This window comes from Haliotis rubra, unplaced genomic scaffold, assembly GCF_003918875.1.
Source record: "Haliotis rubra isolate DU_JTF1 unplaced genomic scaffold, ASM391887v1 Scf2446, whole genome shotgun sequence".
Taxonomy (NCBI): Eukaryota; Metazoa; Mollusca; class Gastropoda; order Lepetellida; family Haliotidae; genus Haliotis; species Haliotis rubra.
The window spans coordinates 18473-36944 of record NW_025766499.1 but is presented as its reverse complement, the minus strand read 5'-3'; positions in this window follow the sequence as shown (position 1 = coordinate 36944).

The following is an 18472-nucleotide window of genomic DNA, read 5'->3' as shown; positions in this document are numbered from 1 at the left end:
GGTATACTGTCTGGTCTCCCTAACGCTGGTTTACAACTATATATACTGTCTCGTCTCCCTAATACTGGTTTACAACTGTATATACTGTCTGGTCTCCCTAATGCTGGTTTACTGTAAGGTGTATATACTGTCTGCTCTCCCTAATAGTGGTTTACAACTATATATACTGTCTGTTCTCTCTAATGCTGGTTTCACAACTATATATACTGTCTGGTCTCCCTAATAGTGGTTTACAACTGTATATACTGTCTGGTCTCCTTAAACCTGGTTTACTAGTGTATATACTCTCTGGTCTCCCTAATATTGGTTTACAACTGTATGTACTGTCTGTTCTCCCTAAGGCTTGTTTACAACTGTATATACTGTCTGGTCTCCGTAACGCTAGTTTACAACTGTATGTACTGTCTGGTCTCCGTGATGCTGGTTTACAACTGTATATACTGTCTGGTCTCCCTAATGCTGGTTTACAACTATATATACTGTCTGGTCTCCCTAATGCTGGTTTACAACTATATATACTGTCTGGTCTCCCTCAGAGTGGTTTACAACTGTATATACTGTCTGGTCTCAATAACGCTGGTTTTACAATTATATATACTGTCTGGTCTCCCTAATACGCTGGTTTACAACTATATATACTGTCTGGTCTCCCTAATAGTGGCTTTACAACTATATATACTGTCTGGTCTCCATAATGCTGGTTTACAACTATATATACTCTCTGGTCTCCCTAATAGTGGTTTACAACTGTATGTACAGTCTGGTCTCCCCTAACGCTGGTTTACAACTGTATATACTGTCTGGTCTCCCTAATGCTGGTTTACAACTATATATACTGTCTGGTCTCCCTAATGCTGGTTTACAACTGTATATACTGTCTGGTCTCCCTAATGCTGGTTTACAACTGTATATACTGTCTGGTCTCCCTAATATATACTGGTGGTTTGGCTTACTATAATATACTGTCTGGTCTCCTAATGCTGGTTTACAACTATATGTAACCTGTCGTGGTCTCCCAATGCTCGTTTACAACTATATATACAGTCTGCTCTACCTAATGCTGGTTTTACAACTCTATATACCTCGTCTGGTCTCCCAAATAGTGGTTTACCACTGTATATACTGTCTGTTCTGCCTAATCTTGGTTTACAACTGTATATACTGTCTGGTCTCCTAAAGCTGGTTTACAACTGTATGTACTGTCTGGTGTCCCTAACGCTGGTTTATAACTATATATATACTGTCTGGTCTCCTAACAGTGGTTTACAACTGTATATATTGTCTGGTCTCCCTGTTTGTTTTTACAACTGTATATACAGTCTGGTCTCCCCTACGCCTGGTTTACAACTGTATATACTGGCTGGTCTCCCTAAGGCTGGTTTACAACTGTATATTCTGTCTGGTCTCCCTAATATTGGTTTACAACTACATATACTGTCAGGTCTCCTTTATAGTGGTTTACAACTGTTTATACTGTCTGGTCTCCCTAATATTGGTTTACAACTGTATATACAGTCTGGTCTCCTAAGCCTGGTTTACAAGTGTATATACTGTCTGGTGTCCCTAAGGCTGGCTTTTACAACTGCACATACTAGCTGGTCTCCTAATGCTGGTTTACAACTGAATATACTGTCTGGTCTCCCTAATATTAATTTACAAACTATATATACTGTCAGGTCTCCCTTATAGTGGTTTACAACTGTATATACTGTCTGGTCTCCCTAATTTTGGTTTACAACTGTATATACTGTCAGGTCTCCATTATGGTGGTTTTGTAACTGTATATACTGTCAGGTCTCCCTATTAGTGGTTTTACAACTGTATATACTGTCTGGTATCCCTTAAAGGTGGTTTTACAACTATATATGCTGTCAGGTCTCCATAATAGTGGTTTACAAGTGTATATACTGTCTGGTATCCCTAATATTGGTTTACAACTGTATATACTGTCTGGTCTCCCGTAATGCTGGTTTACAACTATATACTGTCTGGTCTCCTAATAGTGGTTTACAACTGTATATGCTGTCTGGTCTCCCTAATATTGGTGTACAACTGTATCTACTGTCTGGTCTCCCTAAGCCTGGTTTACATGTGTATATACCGTCTGGTCTCCCTATGGCTGGTTTACAACTGTATATACTGTCTGGTCTCTCTAATCCTGGTTTTCAACTATATGTACTGTCTGTTCTCCCAATACTGGTTTACAACTATACTTACTGTCTGGTCTACCTAATGCTTGTGTACAGCTATATATATTGTCTGGTCTCCCTAATATTTTTTACAACTGTTTATACTGTCTGCTCTCCCTAATGCTGGTTTACAGCTGTATATACTGTCTGGTCTCCCTAATATTGGTTTACAACTGTATAAACTGTCCTGTCTCCCTAATATTGGTTTACAACTGTACATACTGTCTGGTCTCCCTAATATTGGTTTACAACTATATATACTGTCAGGTCTCCCTTTATAGTGGTTTACAACTGTACATACCTATCTGGTCTCCCTAACGCTGGTTTACAATTATATATACTGTGTGGTCTCCTAAAGCTGGTTTACAACTGTATATACTGTCTGGTCTCCCTAATAGTGGTTTACAACTGTATATGCTGTCTGGTCTCCATAATATTGGTTTACAACTGTACATACTGTCTGGTCTCCCTAATATTGGTTTACAACTATATATACTGTCAGGTCTCCCTTATAGTGGTTTTACAAGTGTATATACTGTCTGGTCTCCCTAATATTGGTTTACAACTGTATATACTGTCTGGTCTCCTAACGCTGGTTTACCACTATATATACTGTCTGGTCTCCCTAACAGTGGTTTTACAACTGTATATACTGTCTGGTCTCCTAATGTTGGTTTACAACTGTATGTACTGTCTGGTCTCCCTAATATTGATTTACAACTATATATACTGTCTGGTCTGCCCTTATGGCGGTTTACAAGTGTATATACTGTCTGGTATCCCTAATATTGGTTTACAACTCTTTATACAGTCTAGTCTCCCTAACGCTGGTTTACAACTATATATACTGTCTGGTCTCTAATAGTGGTTTACAACTGTATATACTGTCTGGAATCCCTTATAGTTGTTTACAAGTGTATATACTGTCTGGTATCCCTAATATTGGTTTTACAACTGTATATACAGTCTAGTCTATAACGCTGGTTTACATCTATATATATGTCTGGTCTCCCTAATAGTGGTTTACAACTGTATATACTGTCTGGAATCCCTTATAGTTGTTTACAAGTGTATATACTGTCAGGTCTCCCTAATAGTGGTTTACAAGTGTATATACTGTCTGGTCTCCCTGATATTGGTTTACAACTATATATACAGTCTAGTCTCCCTAACGCTGGTTTACAACTATATATACTGTCTGGTCTCCCTAATAGTGGTTTACAACTACATATACTGTCAGGTCTCCCTTATGGCGGTTTACAAGTGTATATACTGTCTGGTATCCCTAATATTGGTTTACAACTGTATATACAGTCTAGTCTCCCTAACGCTGGTTTACAACTATATATACTGTCTGGTCTCCCTAATAGTGGTTTACAACTGTATATACTGTCTGGAATCCCTTATAGTTGTTTACAAGTGTATATACTGTCAGGTCTCCCTAATAGTTGTTTACAACTGTATATACTGTCTGGTCTCCCTAATATTGGTTTACAACTATATATACTGTCATGTCTCCCTTAAAGTGGTTTACAACAGTATATACTGTCTGGTCTCCCTAACGCTAGTTTACAATTATATATACTGTGTGGTCTCCCTAAAGCTGGTTTACAACTGTATATACTGTCTGGTCTCCCTAATAGTGGTTTACAACTGTATGTTTAGTCTGGTCTCCCTAACGTTGGTTTACAAGTGTATATACTGTCTAGTCTCCCTAATAGTGGTTTACAACTGTATATACTGTCTGATCTCCCTAATGCTGGTTTACAACTATATATTTTGTCTGGTCTCCCTAATGCTGGTTTGTAACATTACATACTGTCTGCTCTCCCTAATAGTGGTTTACAACTGTATATACTGTCTGGTCTCCCTAATGCTGGTTTACAACTATACTTACTGTCTGGTCTACCTAATGCTTGTGTACAACTGTATATACTGTCTGGTCTCCCTAATGCTGATTTACAACTGTATATACTGTCTGGTCTCCCTAACGCTGGTTTACAATTATATATACTGTGTGGTCTCCCTAAAGCTGGTTTACAACTGAATATACTGTCTGGTCTCCCTAATATTGGTTTACAACTATATATACTGTCAAGTCTCCCTTATAATTGTTTACAAGTGTATATACTGTCTGGTATCCCTAATATTGGTTTACAACTGTATATACTGTCTAGTGTCCCTAACGCTGGTTTACAACTCTATATACAGTCTGGTCTCCCTAATAGTGGTTTACAACTGTATATACTGTCTGGTATCCCTTATAGTGGTTTACAACTATATATACTGTCAGGTCTCCGTAAGGCTGGTTTACAACTGTATATACAGTCTGGTATCCCTAATATTGGTTTACAACTGTATATACTGTCTGGTCTCCGTAATGCTGGTTTACAACTATATATACTGTCTGGACTCTCCCTAATAGTGGTTTACAACTGTATATGCTGTCTGGTCTCCTAATATTGGTGTACAACTGTATATACAGTCTGGTCTCCTAACGCTGGTTTACAATTATATATACTGTGTGGTCTCCTAAAGCTGGTTAACAACTGTATATACTGTCAGGTCTCCCTTTATGGCGGTTTACAAGTGTATATACTGTCTGGTATCCCTAATATTGGTTTACAACTGTATATACAGTCTAGTCTCCCTAACGCTGGTTTACAACTATATATACTGTCTGGTCTCCCTAATAGTGGTTTACAACTGTATATACTGTCTGGAATCCCTTATAGTTGTTTACAAGTGTATATACTGTCAGGTCTCCCTAATAGTTGTTTACAACTGTATATACTGTCTGGTCTCCCTAATATTGGTTTACAACTATATATACTGTCATGTCTCCCTTAAAGTGGTTTACAACAGTATATACTGTCTGGTCTCCCTAACGCTAGTTTACATTTATATATACTGTGTGGTCTCCCTAAAGCTGGTTTACAACTGTATATACTGTCTGGTCTCCCTAATAGTGGTTTACAACTGTATGTTTAGTCTGGTCTCCCTAACGCTGGTTTACAAGTGTATATACTGTCTAGTCTCCCTAATAGTGGTTTACAACTGTATATACAGTCTGGTCTCCCTAACGCTGGTTTACAATTATATATACTGTGTGGTCTCCCTAAAGCTGGTTTACAACTGTATATACTGTCAGGTCTCCCTTATGGCGGTTTACAAGTGTATATACTGTCTGGTATCCCTAATATTGGTTTACAACTGTATATACAGTCTAGTCTCCCTAACGCTGGTTTACAACTGTATATACTGTCTGGTCTCCCTAATAGTGGTTTACAACTGTATATACTGTCTGGAATCCCTTATAGTTGTTTACAAGTGTATATACTGTCAGGTCTCCCTAATAGTTGTTTACAACTGTATATACTGTCTGGTCTCCCTAATATTGGTTTACAACTATATATACTGTCATGTCTCCCTTAAAGTGGTTTACAACAGTATATACTGTCTGGTCTCTCTAACGCTAGTTTACAATTATATATACTGTGTGGTCTCCCTAAAGCTGGTTTACAACTGTATATACTGTCTGGTCTCCCTAATAGTGGTTTACAACTGTATGTTTAGTCTGGTCTCCCTAACGCTGGAGCTTACAAGTGTATATACTGTCTAGTCTCCTAATAGTGGTTTACAACTGTATATACTGTCTGATCTCCTAATGCTGGTTTACAACTATATATTTTGTCTGGTCTCCCTAATGCTGGTTTGTAACATTACATACTGTCTGCTCTCCCTAATAGTGGTTTACAACTGTATATACTGTCTGGTCTCCCTAATGCTGGTTTACAACTGTATATACTGTCTGGTCTCCCTAATATTGGTTTACAACTATATATACTGTCAAGTCTCCCTTATAATTGTTTACAAGTGTATATACTGTCTGGTATCCCTAATATTGGTTTACAACTGTATATACTGTCTAGTGTCCCTAACGCTGGTTTACAACTATATATACAGTCTGGTCTCCCTAATAGTGGTTTACAACTGTATATACTGTCTGGTATCCCTTATAGTGGTTTACAACTATATATACTGTCAGGTCTCCGTAAGGCTGGTTTACAACTGTATATACAGTCTGGTATCCCTAATATTGGTTTACAACTGTATATACTGTCTGGTCTCCGTAATGCTGGTTTACAACTATATATACTGTCTGGTCTCCCTAATAGTGGTTTACAACTGTATATACTGTCTGGTCTCCCTAATATTGGTGTACAACTGTATATACAGTCTGGTCTCCCTAACGCTGGTTTACAATTATATATACTGTGTGGTCTCCCTAAAGCTGGTTTACAACTGTATATACTGTCAGGTCTCCCTTATGGCGGTTTACAAGTGTATATACTGTCTGGTATCCCTAATATTGGTTTACAACTGTATATACAGTCTAGTCTCCCTAACGCTGGTTTACAACTATATATACTGTCTGGTCTCCCTAATAGTGGTTTACAACTGTATATACTGTCTGGAATCCCTTATAGTTGTTTACAAGTGTATATACTGTCAGGTCTCCCTAATAGTTGTTTACAACTGTATATACTGTCTGGTCTCCCTAATATTGGTTTACAACTATATATACTGTCATGTCTCCCTTAAAGTGGTTTACAACAGTATATACTGTCTGGTCTCCCTAACGCTAGTTTACAATTATATATACTGTGTGGTCTCCCTAAAGCTGGTTTACAACTGTATATACTGTCTGGTCTCCCTAATAGTGGTTTACAACTGTATGTTTAGTCTGGTCTCCCTAACGCTGGTTTACAAGTGTATATACTGTCTAGTCTCCCTAATAGTGGTTTACAACTGTATATACTGTCTGATCTCCCTAATGCTGGTTTACAACTATATATTTTGTCTGGTCTCCCTAATGCTGGTTTGTAACATTACATACTGTCTGCTCTCCCTAATAGTGGTTTACAACTGTATATACTGTCTGGTCTCCCTAATGCTGGTTTACAACTGTATATACTGTCTGGTCTCCCTAATATTGGTTTACAACTATATATACTGTCAAGTCTCCCTTATAATTGTTTACAAGTGTATATACTGTCTGGTATCCCTAATATTGGTTTACAACTGTATATACTGTCTAGTGTCCCTAACGCTGGTTTACAACTATATATACAGTCTGGTCTCCCTAATAGTTGTTTACAACTGTATATACTGTCTGGTATCCCTTATAGTGGTTTACAACTATATATACTGTCAGGTCTCCGTAAGGCTGGTTTACAACTGTATATACAGTCTGGTATCCCTAATATTGGTTTACAACTGTATATACTGTCTGGTCTCCGTAATGCTGGTTTACAACTATATATACTGTCTGGTCTCCCTAATAGTGGTTTACAACTGTATATACTGTCTGGTCTCCCTAATATTGGTGTACAACTGTATATACAGTCTGGTCTCCCTAACGCTGGTTTACAATTATATATACTGTGTGGTCTCCCTAAAGCTGGTTTACAACTGTATATATTGTCTGGTCTCTCTAATGCTGGTTTCCAACTATATGTACTGTCTGTTCTCCCAAAACTGGTTTACAACTATACTTACTGTCTGGTCTACCTAATGCTTGTGTACAACTATATATATTGTCTGGTCCCCCTGATATTGGTTTACAACTGTATGTACTGTCTGGTCTCCCTAACAGTCACAGCTGTCACATGTCTCTATCTCTTCATTTGTTTACATACGCTTCTCGCTCAGTGAGCAAGCGATTCTCATTTAGTGTAGTATAACCTGTAGTCGACGAGAAAATCGCTGAACTCATTGGCTTTGCGTACGAACGACTCACAGAAACTAATAATGTCGAACTTGGCACAATATATATCAGATTTTCCTGGTTATGTTTGTTAAAGCACCAAAAACAGGTAGTTCTTTCAGGGTTTTTTGCAAATTGCACAAAATGCAGTTGGAATGTCAACATCCTTAAATGATGCCTGGTATGTTAGGAATATAAATTTCCTGGAGTCTATGAGAAAATTTCGGTCATGACTTGGTACGAGCTTGTAGTGCTTTTGAAATGGAAGAGACAAAACCAACCTTGTAAAAAATATGGTTAATGTAAAGAAGTGTTCCATAACTTCCAAAATTGTTTGAGTTCGATTATGAGAAGACCCGTGAACGTACGGGTTAGGATGAATCTTCAGTAACACATACTTGTCGCAAGAGGCATCTAATGGGATCGGGTGGTCAGGCTCGCTGGCATGGTTGACACTGAATCATTTCCCAATGCCGTTGATGGTCAACATCAATGCTCATGCAGTTGATCACTGGATTGTCTGGTCCAGACTCAATTATTTACAAACCGCTGCCATATCGCGGAAACATTGCAGAGTGTGGCATAAAACTAAACTCACTCACTCGATTATGAGAAAACACGATTGATTGCTTGGTCGTTTAGTAATTGCGACCAATCATTGATTATTTCAATTTTTTTGACTACCACTACATTCAAGGTTGCACTTGCACTGTTCAAAGATGAAAAACAAACACAGTCTATGTTCTTTTTCTGAAGATGTAGCATACTTTTATGCATAATGATGTGGCAGGATATTTCATCTGATTGGATTTGGAGACACATTGGGTTTTACTGTTATCAATTGATGGTATTTCAAGCACACATCAGATTATGCCAATTAAGAGTCCAAACTTTGGTTGATGCTTTTTGGGGTTCAGGGTCCTTGTTTAAACATTATGGATACACTGTATACAGTTTAATAAGCTCATATTTAAACATGGATTTGGTGGTAGAATTTCATATGATAAAAGTACATGTAAATGTTTTCCCATTTAGTAATATTTACATCACTAAGGAAGGGAGGTGGTTCAGACTGGCCTCGATGTTAGCAACTTGTGCATAATGTGCAGGGGTTTTCTGCATCAACAATGTCCAGTCTCATCCATGTGAACATGGCTAGTGCCACATTGTAAATAAGCTTAGTTTGAGCTTTTAAGCTTAGATGGATCAGTCTCAATAACAGTGATTGAGTGAGTATAGTTTTACACCGCTTTGAGCAATGTTACAGCAATACCACGGCAGGGGACACAAGAAATGTGTTAAACATATTGTACCCATGTGGGGAATTGAACACGGGTCTTGAGCGTTGTATATTTATATTTTGCAAACATCTTGGAAATCATCTTCAGCTACGTGTACTGGCTAGCGAACAGTTATCTCCATATTTTAGCAGTATTTCCAAATTTATTCCGTCATTCGTTGAATTAATGAAACAAAATTAATCATGATATTTAATTAGCTATTCACCGATGTGTCCTGCCCGTTTACTGTCGCCGATCATGTTTTTATATAACACGGCGGAAGTGAAACATGGAAATATAAATAGATTTTTTCTCACAACTAACTGTAACAGTTATCACCATTCTGAATTTCTCATGCCATTCGTGAAATAATATATATTTATATCACACAGTAACCCTGAATAATTGATTGTGTGACTATTTGAGTGTTCCTTTCACAGTAGATTGATACGGAATGAAACAATTAATGACTTGTGGAATTGAATTTGCTATTTTATAGGTCATGGGACGAAGTCAAAAATTTGTTATAGGGTTCATAACTTTATCATTTAGATTTTCTCTTATGTTACTTGCCGTGAAGAATTTTCTTTTGTTGTCCTGTATTGTTGTCAAATACCGTTGGAAAAAATACCGGAACTGCACATATATGTGATACAGATGTATTGGCGATAACTGTTACGCGGCGATAACTGGTCGCTAGCCAGTATATACATAATTTTCTTTCATCTTTTTGTTGATTAGCTATCGAATAGCACCTGATTAAGAACCAACTTAATTTTAACCTATCCCATACACAACCATGTTAAACCCGATTGGTATGTCTAATATATGTTGTTTAAATAGATGCAGTTTTCTTAATAATCATCGGAAAACTGAATGGAAATTATGTGTATGTAGCTGATATCATTTCCCAGCTGGTTGATAAGTATTGAAAGCAAGTCGACCAAAACTAAATTATGAAAATTATCCTCCATGACCTTTATGTTCGAGATCGAAAATCATATTGCTTTCCAAATTTTGACAGAAATAGCTATTCATATGGGTATTAAATCTGTACTAATTACAATCAGCTTACAATTTCATTCATCATTTTTAATGAAACAGATTTTACATGTAACCAACAAAATACAGTGCCTGGCACTGCCTCAGTGAACGAAAACTGTAACCAAGCTGCCGTGTGAACTGCAGAAGTGTCCGAGAGTCGATGAAGCGGTGATTATCTTTCATTTGTCACAATACACAAATCCTGATAGTATATAATTGCAGGAACATTCAGATAACACCTACCTTGGAAAATTCTTCGGCAAGGTCGACATAGCGCAAGGAATACGGCGGCAGCAGCATATAAATGGCCGCAGTCGGTCATTGTGAAAAGTCCGTAACGAAGCACCGCACAAACGGTATTTAAGATATTAAGAAGAAATAACCCAAATTGTACACTATTTTGTGATTGTATGTTATTTTGAAACACGACGACAGCAATGCGTCCCGGGTTTAATCTTTTCAATGAAAAAAGTATTGAAAAGGCAAGTGTGGCGCAGGAAGGTCGATCTCGACTCGAGGCGTGCAACACGACCACCGTTTCACGGTCCGAATTTTTCGTTTTCATCAAATAATAACATACAGTTATGTTTTGCTGACAAAACTTTGAAATAAGAACACTAAGTATAATTATCTGGTTCAGAATTAAACATATATATCCAAATAGTGCTCTTATGAGCCTCTTTGGGTCGGTCTTCCTAAGGCGTATTTTTACATACATCTATATATATACGACTGCCGCTTCTCATCTATAGACCATTCTTAATGAGGCCTCATGAATATTCATATCTGTACCAAAACGAGGCTAAACGGGGCAAGGACACAATCACGTAATGGCGACAAAACTCAATGTATACTTCCTGGTTTCAAATTTCCCTTGAACGGTACATTACGAAACTGTCCAGTAGTTCACGGAAATCGCAAAGAAATGGGAAAGGGCCACACAAATGTTTCCGTAGCATATCCACGGATTGAAGGGTGAATAATTACTGTACATCACGACACATCACGATAAGTCATATGACCTAGATATCTAGGTAACGTTTACCATGTTGCGCAGCATTTATAAAGGGAAGCTACTCTAAAGTCACAATAGTGGATATATTACCAAGGGAAATCAATGACGTTTACTTTATCAACATATGAACAAAGTAAAAGACGTATTTCCTGACCTGGATTCAAATCATCCACTTCCACATGGGAGTAGTGTTGTTAATTTTTGAGCTAGATAATCGAGATTATAAGTAGGATCAAGATAGCTCTCCTCGAGTGGATCTGGACCAGACAATTTTTTTGTATTATTCATGTGATGAAATTATTTGTTTGGTATTTTTTCTGTTTAAAATGTTTTGTCCTATCGACTCTGTTTTATAGATATAGGGTATTTATTCACGCATTTATTTTCAGTTGTACAGGACTAGGGGTGATGGGGGATGTGTGCGTAGCTGCATGTTACAATCGCAGAGGAAAAACGAATCGCCACATCATCATGTAGAAACTATTTATTTCAATCAACATGAGTGGGTCCAGAGACCATATCTATTATATGGTCTCTGGTGGGACACAATGTGCAAGACAAAACTGGATGATTTTTTTGAAGTTCTTTCTTGACTGATTTGGAGGTGAATAATTAATTTACCTAAATGGACAAGTGGTACCTGCATGGGGAATATTTGAACTAATTTGATGTACTTATTTTGTACCACTGTAACTAAAGACATTTTTAAGGAGAACGTATTATCAGATTAACATAACAGGATTCACACTACAGCAAACAATTAACCCAAATAAATAACGAACACCTGGAGTGCAGTTAATAAAAATTTATTTTGAAATGGTGTCTTAAGAGTCGAATAACAATAAACACATTCACAATAGCTTCCAACTGTAATACTGATGAATAACAATAAAAAATTTAGAGGATACAAATTGAAAATATATTGGGTGCAATATTTATGTTGATAGAAGTATCCTTTTAGATTAGTCTGACATGAATGGCAACAATTACAGCTGGATCAATGCATAATTTATCATAGTTTTCTCCCCTTACATATTATCATAATCTCTTACCTATGAATGATGGATTTTTTTCTGATTCCCAACTAACTCTTTTCAAACAGGATGAAATACATTCATTTTCATCAATTATTAATTAAACAGCAGCAAATGAGTTACATCTACAACTATGCCATTATGAAAGACCTTTCTATTTTTCAGTTAAATCCATCAATGTGAATGTATTGCAGCTGTCTCTTTTTTCATCCATCATTTACACAACACAAAAGCATCAAACAATTTCATTTACATTCATGTCTATCAAATTGTGCTGTTTGGGCAAGGTACTTCACAAAACCTGGGAAGATATTCAACAAATGAAAAAGTTCCAGCTAATCAGTGCCATTGTTTGAAATGATAGAATACTGTAAAATGTTAAGTCAATGTTTATCATCATACATGAATTTACAAACTCCAAACTTTTCAAGTTCAAGTTTTCTGTTCAATTCTTCTATTTTGTCAACCTTTTCCTTGAGTTGCCTCCCCTGTTCATGTAAGTTTTGCTGGAGTTGTTCTATGTAGGACTGGGGTCAGTGGCTGCTGTATCACTCTCTGCTTCACTGTAATATAAGCATTGTAAAGCATCACTAGTATCTCTTCGACCACACAAACAGTAAATATATCTCTGGAATTACAAATATACATCAAGGAATAGTTGCTAACATCATTTCATATTTTAGACAGTATGGGCAATCAATATTTTTATATGTAAATAACATAGCATATAGGTCAAAGTTCAGTTGTATTAAATTCTGTAAAACCATGTCAGTTGGCAAAATTAACTTAATACGATCTGACATTCTTACTGTATCTGAGATGGTGACTGTGGTAGATTCCTTATGGGAGGTTCCTGAGCTGGTGACATGCTCTCTGACTCTTAATTAGCAGCATCTGAAATGGATATTTAAACACTAAATATATTTCAGTTGGTGTAATTTGATTGTCCAGTAATATGTCCTGTATCCCTGAAGTACTGGTCAGTATAGAGTAATTTTGAAAGTAGATACATATTTAAGATTTTTTAACAGCATGTGTATGTCCTGCATATATATGTACTTGAAATGTTACTTTGATTTGCAGCCAATCTTATTTCACTGATACAGAGAACATTTGCAAATAAAATTCCCTTGCCATCATGACAAGAGTGTCTGCACATGTCCATATGCTTGAAAAAAAATATATTGGACCGTTCATAATTTATGACTAGGGGGGTGATGATGATTTTAGGTGCGGTGTTTGTGGGGGTTGGGGTGTCTCCCAGATTGTTTTGGGAGGCAGGGGGAGGGGCCAATTATGTACATGTGAACTAGGGGGGTGTTCACTGATTTTGAACTTGACAATGTCTGGTGGGGTGGGGTGGGGGTGGGGTTTGAATGTGTCTCTGTGTGTGTGACATTCACATTGTACATGTGCCCCTCATATTAAAACCTTGCATAGTGAACAGTTTGTACATTACACGGCAGATCTAGACTATGCCATGTGCCGTAATTATGATGTACTTACTATGAATCATTTTCGAGGATCTCTCCGTATTTTCGTCAACCACTGCCTTCTTCTGATCTTATTCTTGGGAATATGGTGAAAAGATACCGTAAAATCCTTACAGGTATCACTCCAACGCAAAGGCACACAGCAGTAATCTCTCCTTGCCGAGGTCGCCATTTTCAAGTTTGGGTCAACCTATTTAAGCCTCGCTTTCGATTTGACCTCGAGGTCATGAGTATTGGCTAAGAATGGTCTATATGAAACCTTTTAAAGTCACTAAATAAGTAGTTTTGGTTGATAATATTAAAGACAATGTTAATATAAAGAATATAACCTCAAAATATATATATATATATATGTGTGACGCTGACCTGTATTATTAATCACTACTGTACATCCTTATCACTACCGCATTGTAAAATGACTCGTCAGCCTATTAATTATTGTATAAGACATTTAAAACCTTTCCTGGTAATCCCCCTTGGCCGTGTCTGCCATCACATCAACTGGTCAAGGAAGTGCTATTGTTTTTCTGTCTGTCCATTGATGAGTCGTCGCCTGTCCATTGTTGTCAAAAACTGTATATATACTTAGTATGCTCACATCCAGACAGTGAAGGAGTAGGAGTTCGGTATTTGGACTGTCGGGACGACCACGAGCAGGATAATGCCGCTCGTAGGAAACGCCCTTAGGTTGAGCAGGTACTCCGCTCACCTCGCTCATGTAGTGTGTATTTGTTTGTCATGTAATAAAGACGTTTGAACTCAACTATGCCTTCGTCTTCATGAACGCACACTTCATCTTAATTATGAGTTAATTCCCAAGTTGACGCGTATCCAAGCGTTGACATTATTATAAAATTATTTACTAAGAATGTCAGTTACCGTAATAATGATACAAGCATCAAGTACATCCATAATTCAGATGACCGAACTCCTGTATAATACGAGTACAACAGGCTTAAATCTGAGCAAGCAACTCGATCCATGGGCTGCCGATACAGTACGTGAATCGATGCAAAGTTTTACATTGTCGTATATCCTGATACGATACTTCAAATGGGCCACGATGCATCGATGTTTAACTTTGAATATTGCCGAATCGCGATATCTATCAAGAAAAATATTTTTACTTTTGTTTGATGATCAAAATATATGCTTACTTATTTTCCCTTCACAAGTAAACGTTTTCTCGGAAATTCATGCGTCAGGAGCTGTCAGACATAGCGCTCACATGTGATCAACATTCACAAATTTGTGAAGCCCATTTTGCCGTGATGTTGCTGGAATATTGCTAAAAGCGGCATAAAACCAAACTCAGTTAGTCAGTCAGTCAACATTCAAAAAGTATCCTATCGCAGCTTCAGTGCACAATACTTTGGCAATATATCGTCGGGACTAAACTTTTGGTATCGTGATGTATCGTATTGCAGGTTGCATGCCAATACCAGCACTAGCGAATAATACTGAAGAATGTATTGATCAGGTATATTTAGAAGATAGACATACTGTGTTCGAAAATCAGAGGTATACAACGAAATACCTACGCGTTCGGTTTTAAATCAGATTTAGAGCTATTACAATTTTGTTATATACCCCTGATTTTCCAACACGGTATGTTTATCTCCATTCTACCATAACCGCGTTATTAAGATATAAAAATACACATACTGTGTTGGAAAATCAGAGGTATATAACGTGATTATATACCTCTGAATGGCTTTAAATAATCAATCACAATCCAGTATTTACTGAAGTCATGGTAGAATTATATTTAAATAAGTATTATATAATCAGGAAAATATACAGCATGCAAAAAGCGTGAGTTTAAGCATACTTGTACATTCTTTGTAGTCGAGGTCAAATGTAGAATACATGAGAGTGTTCGTTATAATAGTTTTGTTTTGTTGTTGTTTAACGCCGCACTCAGCAATATTACAGCTATATAGTGGCGGTCTGTAAATAACCGAATCTGGGTCAGACAATCCAGAGATTGACAACATGAGCATCGATCTATAAACTAGGATACGATGACATGTATCAACAAAGTCAGTAAGGTTTACACCCCGATCCCGTTTGACTCCTCTTACGATATGTATGGGTTGCTGAAGACCAATTCTAACCCGGATCTTCACGGGTGCATTATAGACTTAGCTTGCTGTTCATGTACGCGCAGTTATAACCTAATGATTTGGTACTCATTTAGCATATTGCTAACGACGGCATAGAAGGGAAGTATATCTATGTAAAATATTAAATTTTATTTTTTTTAATTTTACTGTAATAGTGAGTAGGTCCCTGTGTGGACAGTGCATATCTCATGAGAGAACAATGTCAATTTGGGAATTTCGTCCGCGAACTTCCCAAACATTCTGTCAATGAAAGGCAAATTTGATAATGTCAGCATTAAATAACGAACCACTGCGTAGTGAGGAAAATTATTTGGGCACGGTTGAGTAGCCTCGTTGTTAGAGCTTTATCTCACCATCCACCACGGTCCATCACTCATATATCACGTAGTTTATAATTTTATCAACAAGTGTGATATCTCGACTGCATTGTGTTTAAACAGACCATGCAGGAAGAACGCAGCATTGAAATGATGAGGCGATTACACGTGACTGTAATAGTGTGAGTGAGTGAGTGATTTATGATCGACTGGACGCAGTAGTGAGTGATTATGGTTTTACCACCCTTTTAGCAATATTTCAGCAATATCACGTCGGGGGACACCAGAAATGGGTTTCACACGTTGTACCCATGTGGGGAATCGAACCCGGATCTTCGACGTGGCGAGCGAACGCGTTAACCACTAAGCTTCTCGGGAAACAAGTGCAATGATGGTAATAATAACACTCCACATGATTAGAAAAACAGATTCTCCTTTTCCAATGACATTGTCGACAAAAGCAACATTCCTCATATGAAACGTGGCAAGATAGAAGGATGAGTCATGTCCTTGGAGAAGGAGTTATTGCGGATCTCGTGGAAATTCAGGTCTATACGTCCCTAGGTTAGAGGACAGACGTTGGGCAGAACTGAAACGTCAAAGCCACTCATAATTAATCTGTGCCCCTGCTTTCATATTCCTTCGGTGTTGAAACTCATGAACATCCGGGTTAGAATTGGTCCTCAGCAACCCATGCTTGTCGCACGAGTCAACTAACGTGATCTGGTGGCCAGGCTCGCTGACTTGGTTGAAACATATGATCGTATCCCAATTTCGTAGATCGATGATCATGATGCTGATCACTGGATTGTCTGGTCCAGACTCGATTACTTACAGACCACAACCATATAGCTGGACTATTGCTGAGTGCGACGTTAAACAACCAGCAACCAACCATTCAACCTTGGGTGTTGACACATAAATCCGGTGCAGAAATTGGATGCCACCACCCTCGCTCTTCACTCATTCGTTTGTATTTATCAAATATAATGGCAGGACGTGGTTTCATTAACATGGAGGTTCTTCATGACAGTATTTTATTGCTCACCTATACACATATATACCAGCGCTGACACCATACGATGCTGTCTACACGCTACAGGGCTCCATGCTCGACGTCCTTACGTTGGACCAATTCTGACTGAGAGACACCGTAATGAGCATATGCAATGGGCAAACAGGCATGTTCAGTAAAGTTTACAATAATGGCATGGTGTGATAGTCACTGACGAGTCACGTCTTCACCTACGTAATGCTGACGGCCGATTACGTGTTTGGCGTAGATGTGGTGAACATTATGCTTATCAGTGTGTGGTTCAAACAGACCGTAGGGTGGTGAGAGTGTGATGGTCTTGGGTGCAATAAGTTACAATCACAGAACTGCCCTTCATGTCTGTCAGTGGAGAGTTAATGCCCTTTGCTACCGTGACCAGATTCTTCAGAATTACGTCGTATCATTCTTCAATAACACCAAGATATTCATACTTTTCAACAGGACAACGCACGGGCACACACAGCTACACTTCCCATGCAGTATCTGGCCCAGCAACACATTCAGGTTATTCATTGGCCAGCACACTCACCAGGTGTATCCCCCATTGAGCACTCGTGGGACGAAATTGGTCAAAGTCTATCGCGGCGACAACAGATGCGAAACATCCTGGAACTTGAGGCTGCACTACTGCAGAAGTGGAATGCCATCCTCAAGAAACTCTATTCGGACGCTTATTGACTCAATGAGGAGACGTTGCACTTCACGTGTCAACGGAAATGGCGGTCACACGCGATGTTGACTTTTCGATTTGACCCCACGTGTGTTTGATCCTTTCTGACTGTAGAACAATTACATGAATGAGCGTCTTTTGTTTGTGTTGCTGCTTTTGTCAGTCGTCCATCTGTTCTTATCCACTAAAAAATTATCAATTCCTTACATGTGCTTTTAGTAATCTGAATTTTTGTCAGTCGTGCATTTTCAATGATGTTCAGTATATATTTGTCCTGTGATCCTCCAGTTAAGCATTTCAAATGATGAAAACAATACATCTATACAGAGACAGGGATGTTGGTCACAATCTCAGTGACATTGTTGATTTCTCTAGATGGTTCTGCATGGCTGGACGGTACAGGAATGAGTTACAACCATACGACGTGCAATATTAAACCAGCAAAGACTCTGTTGTTCAAGGGAAAGCTATCTGAAACAG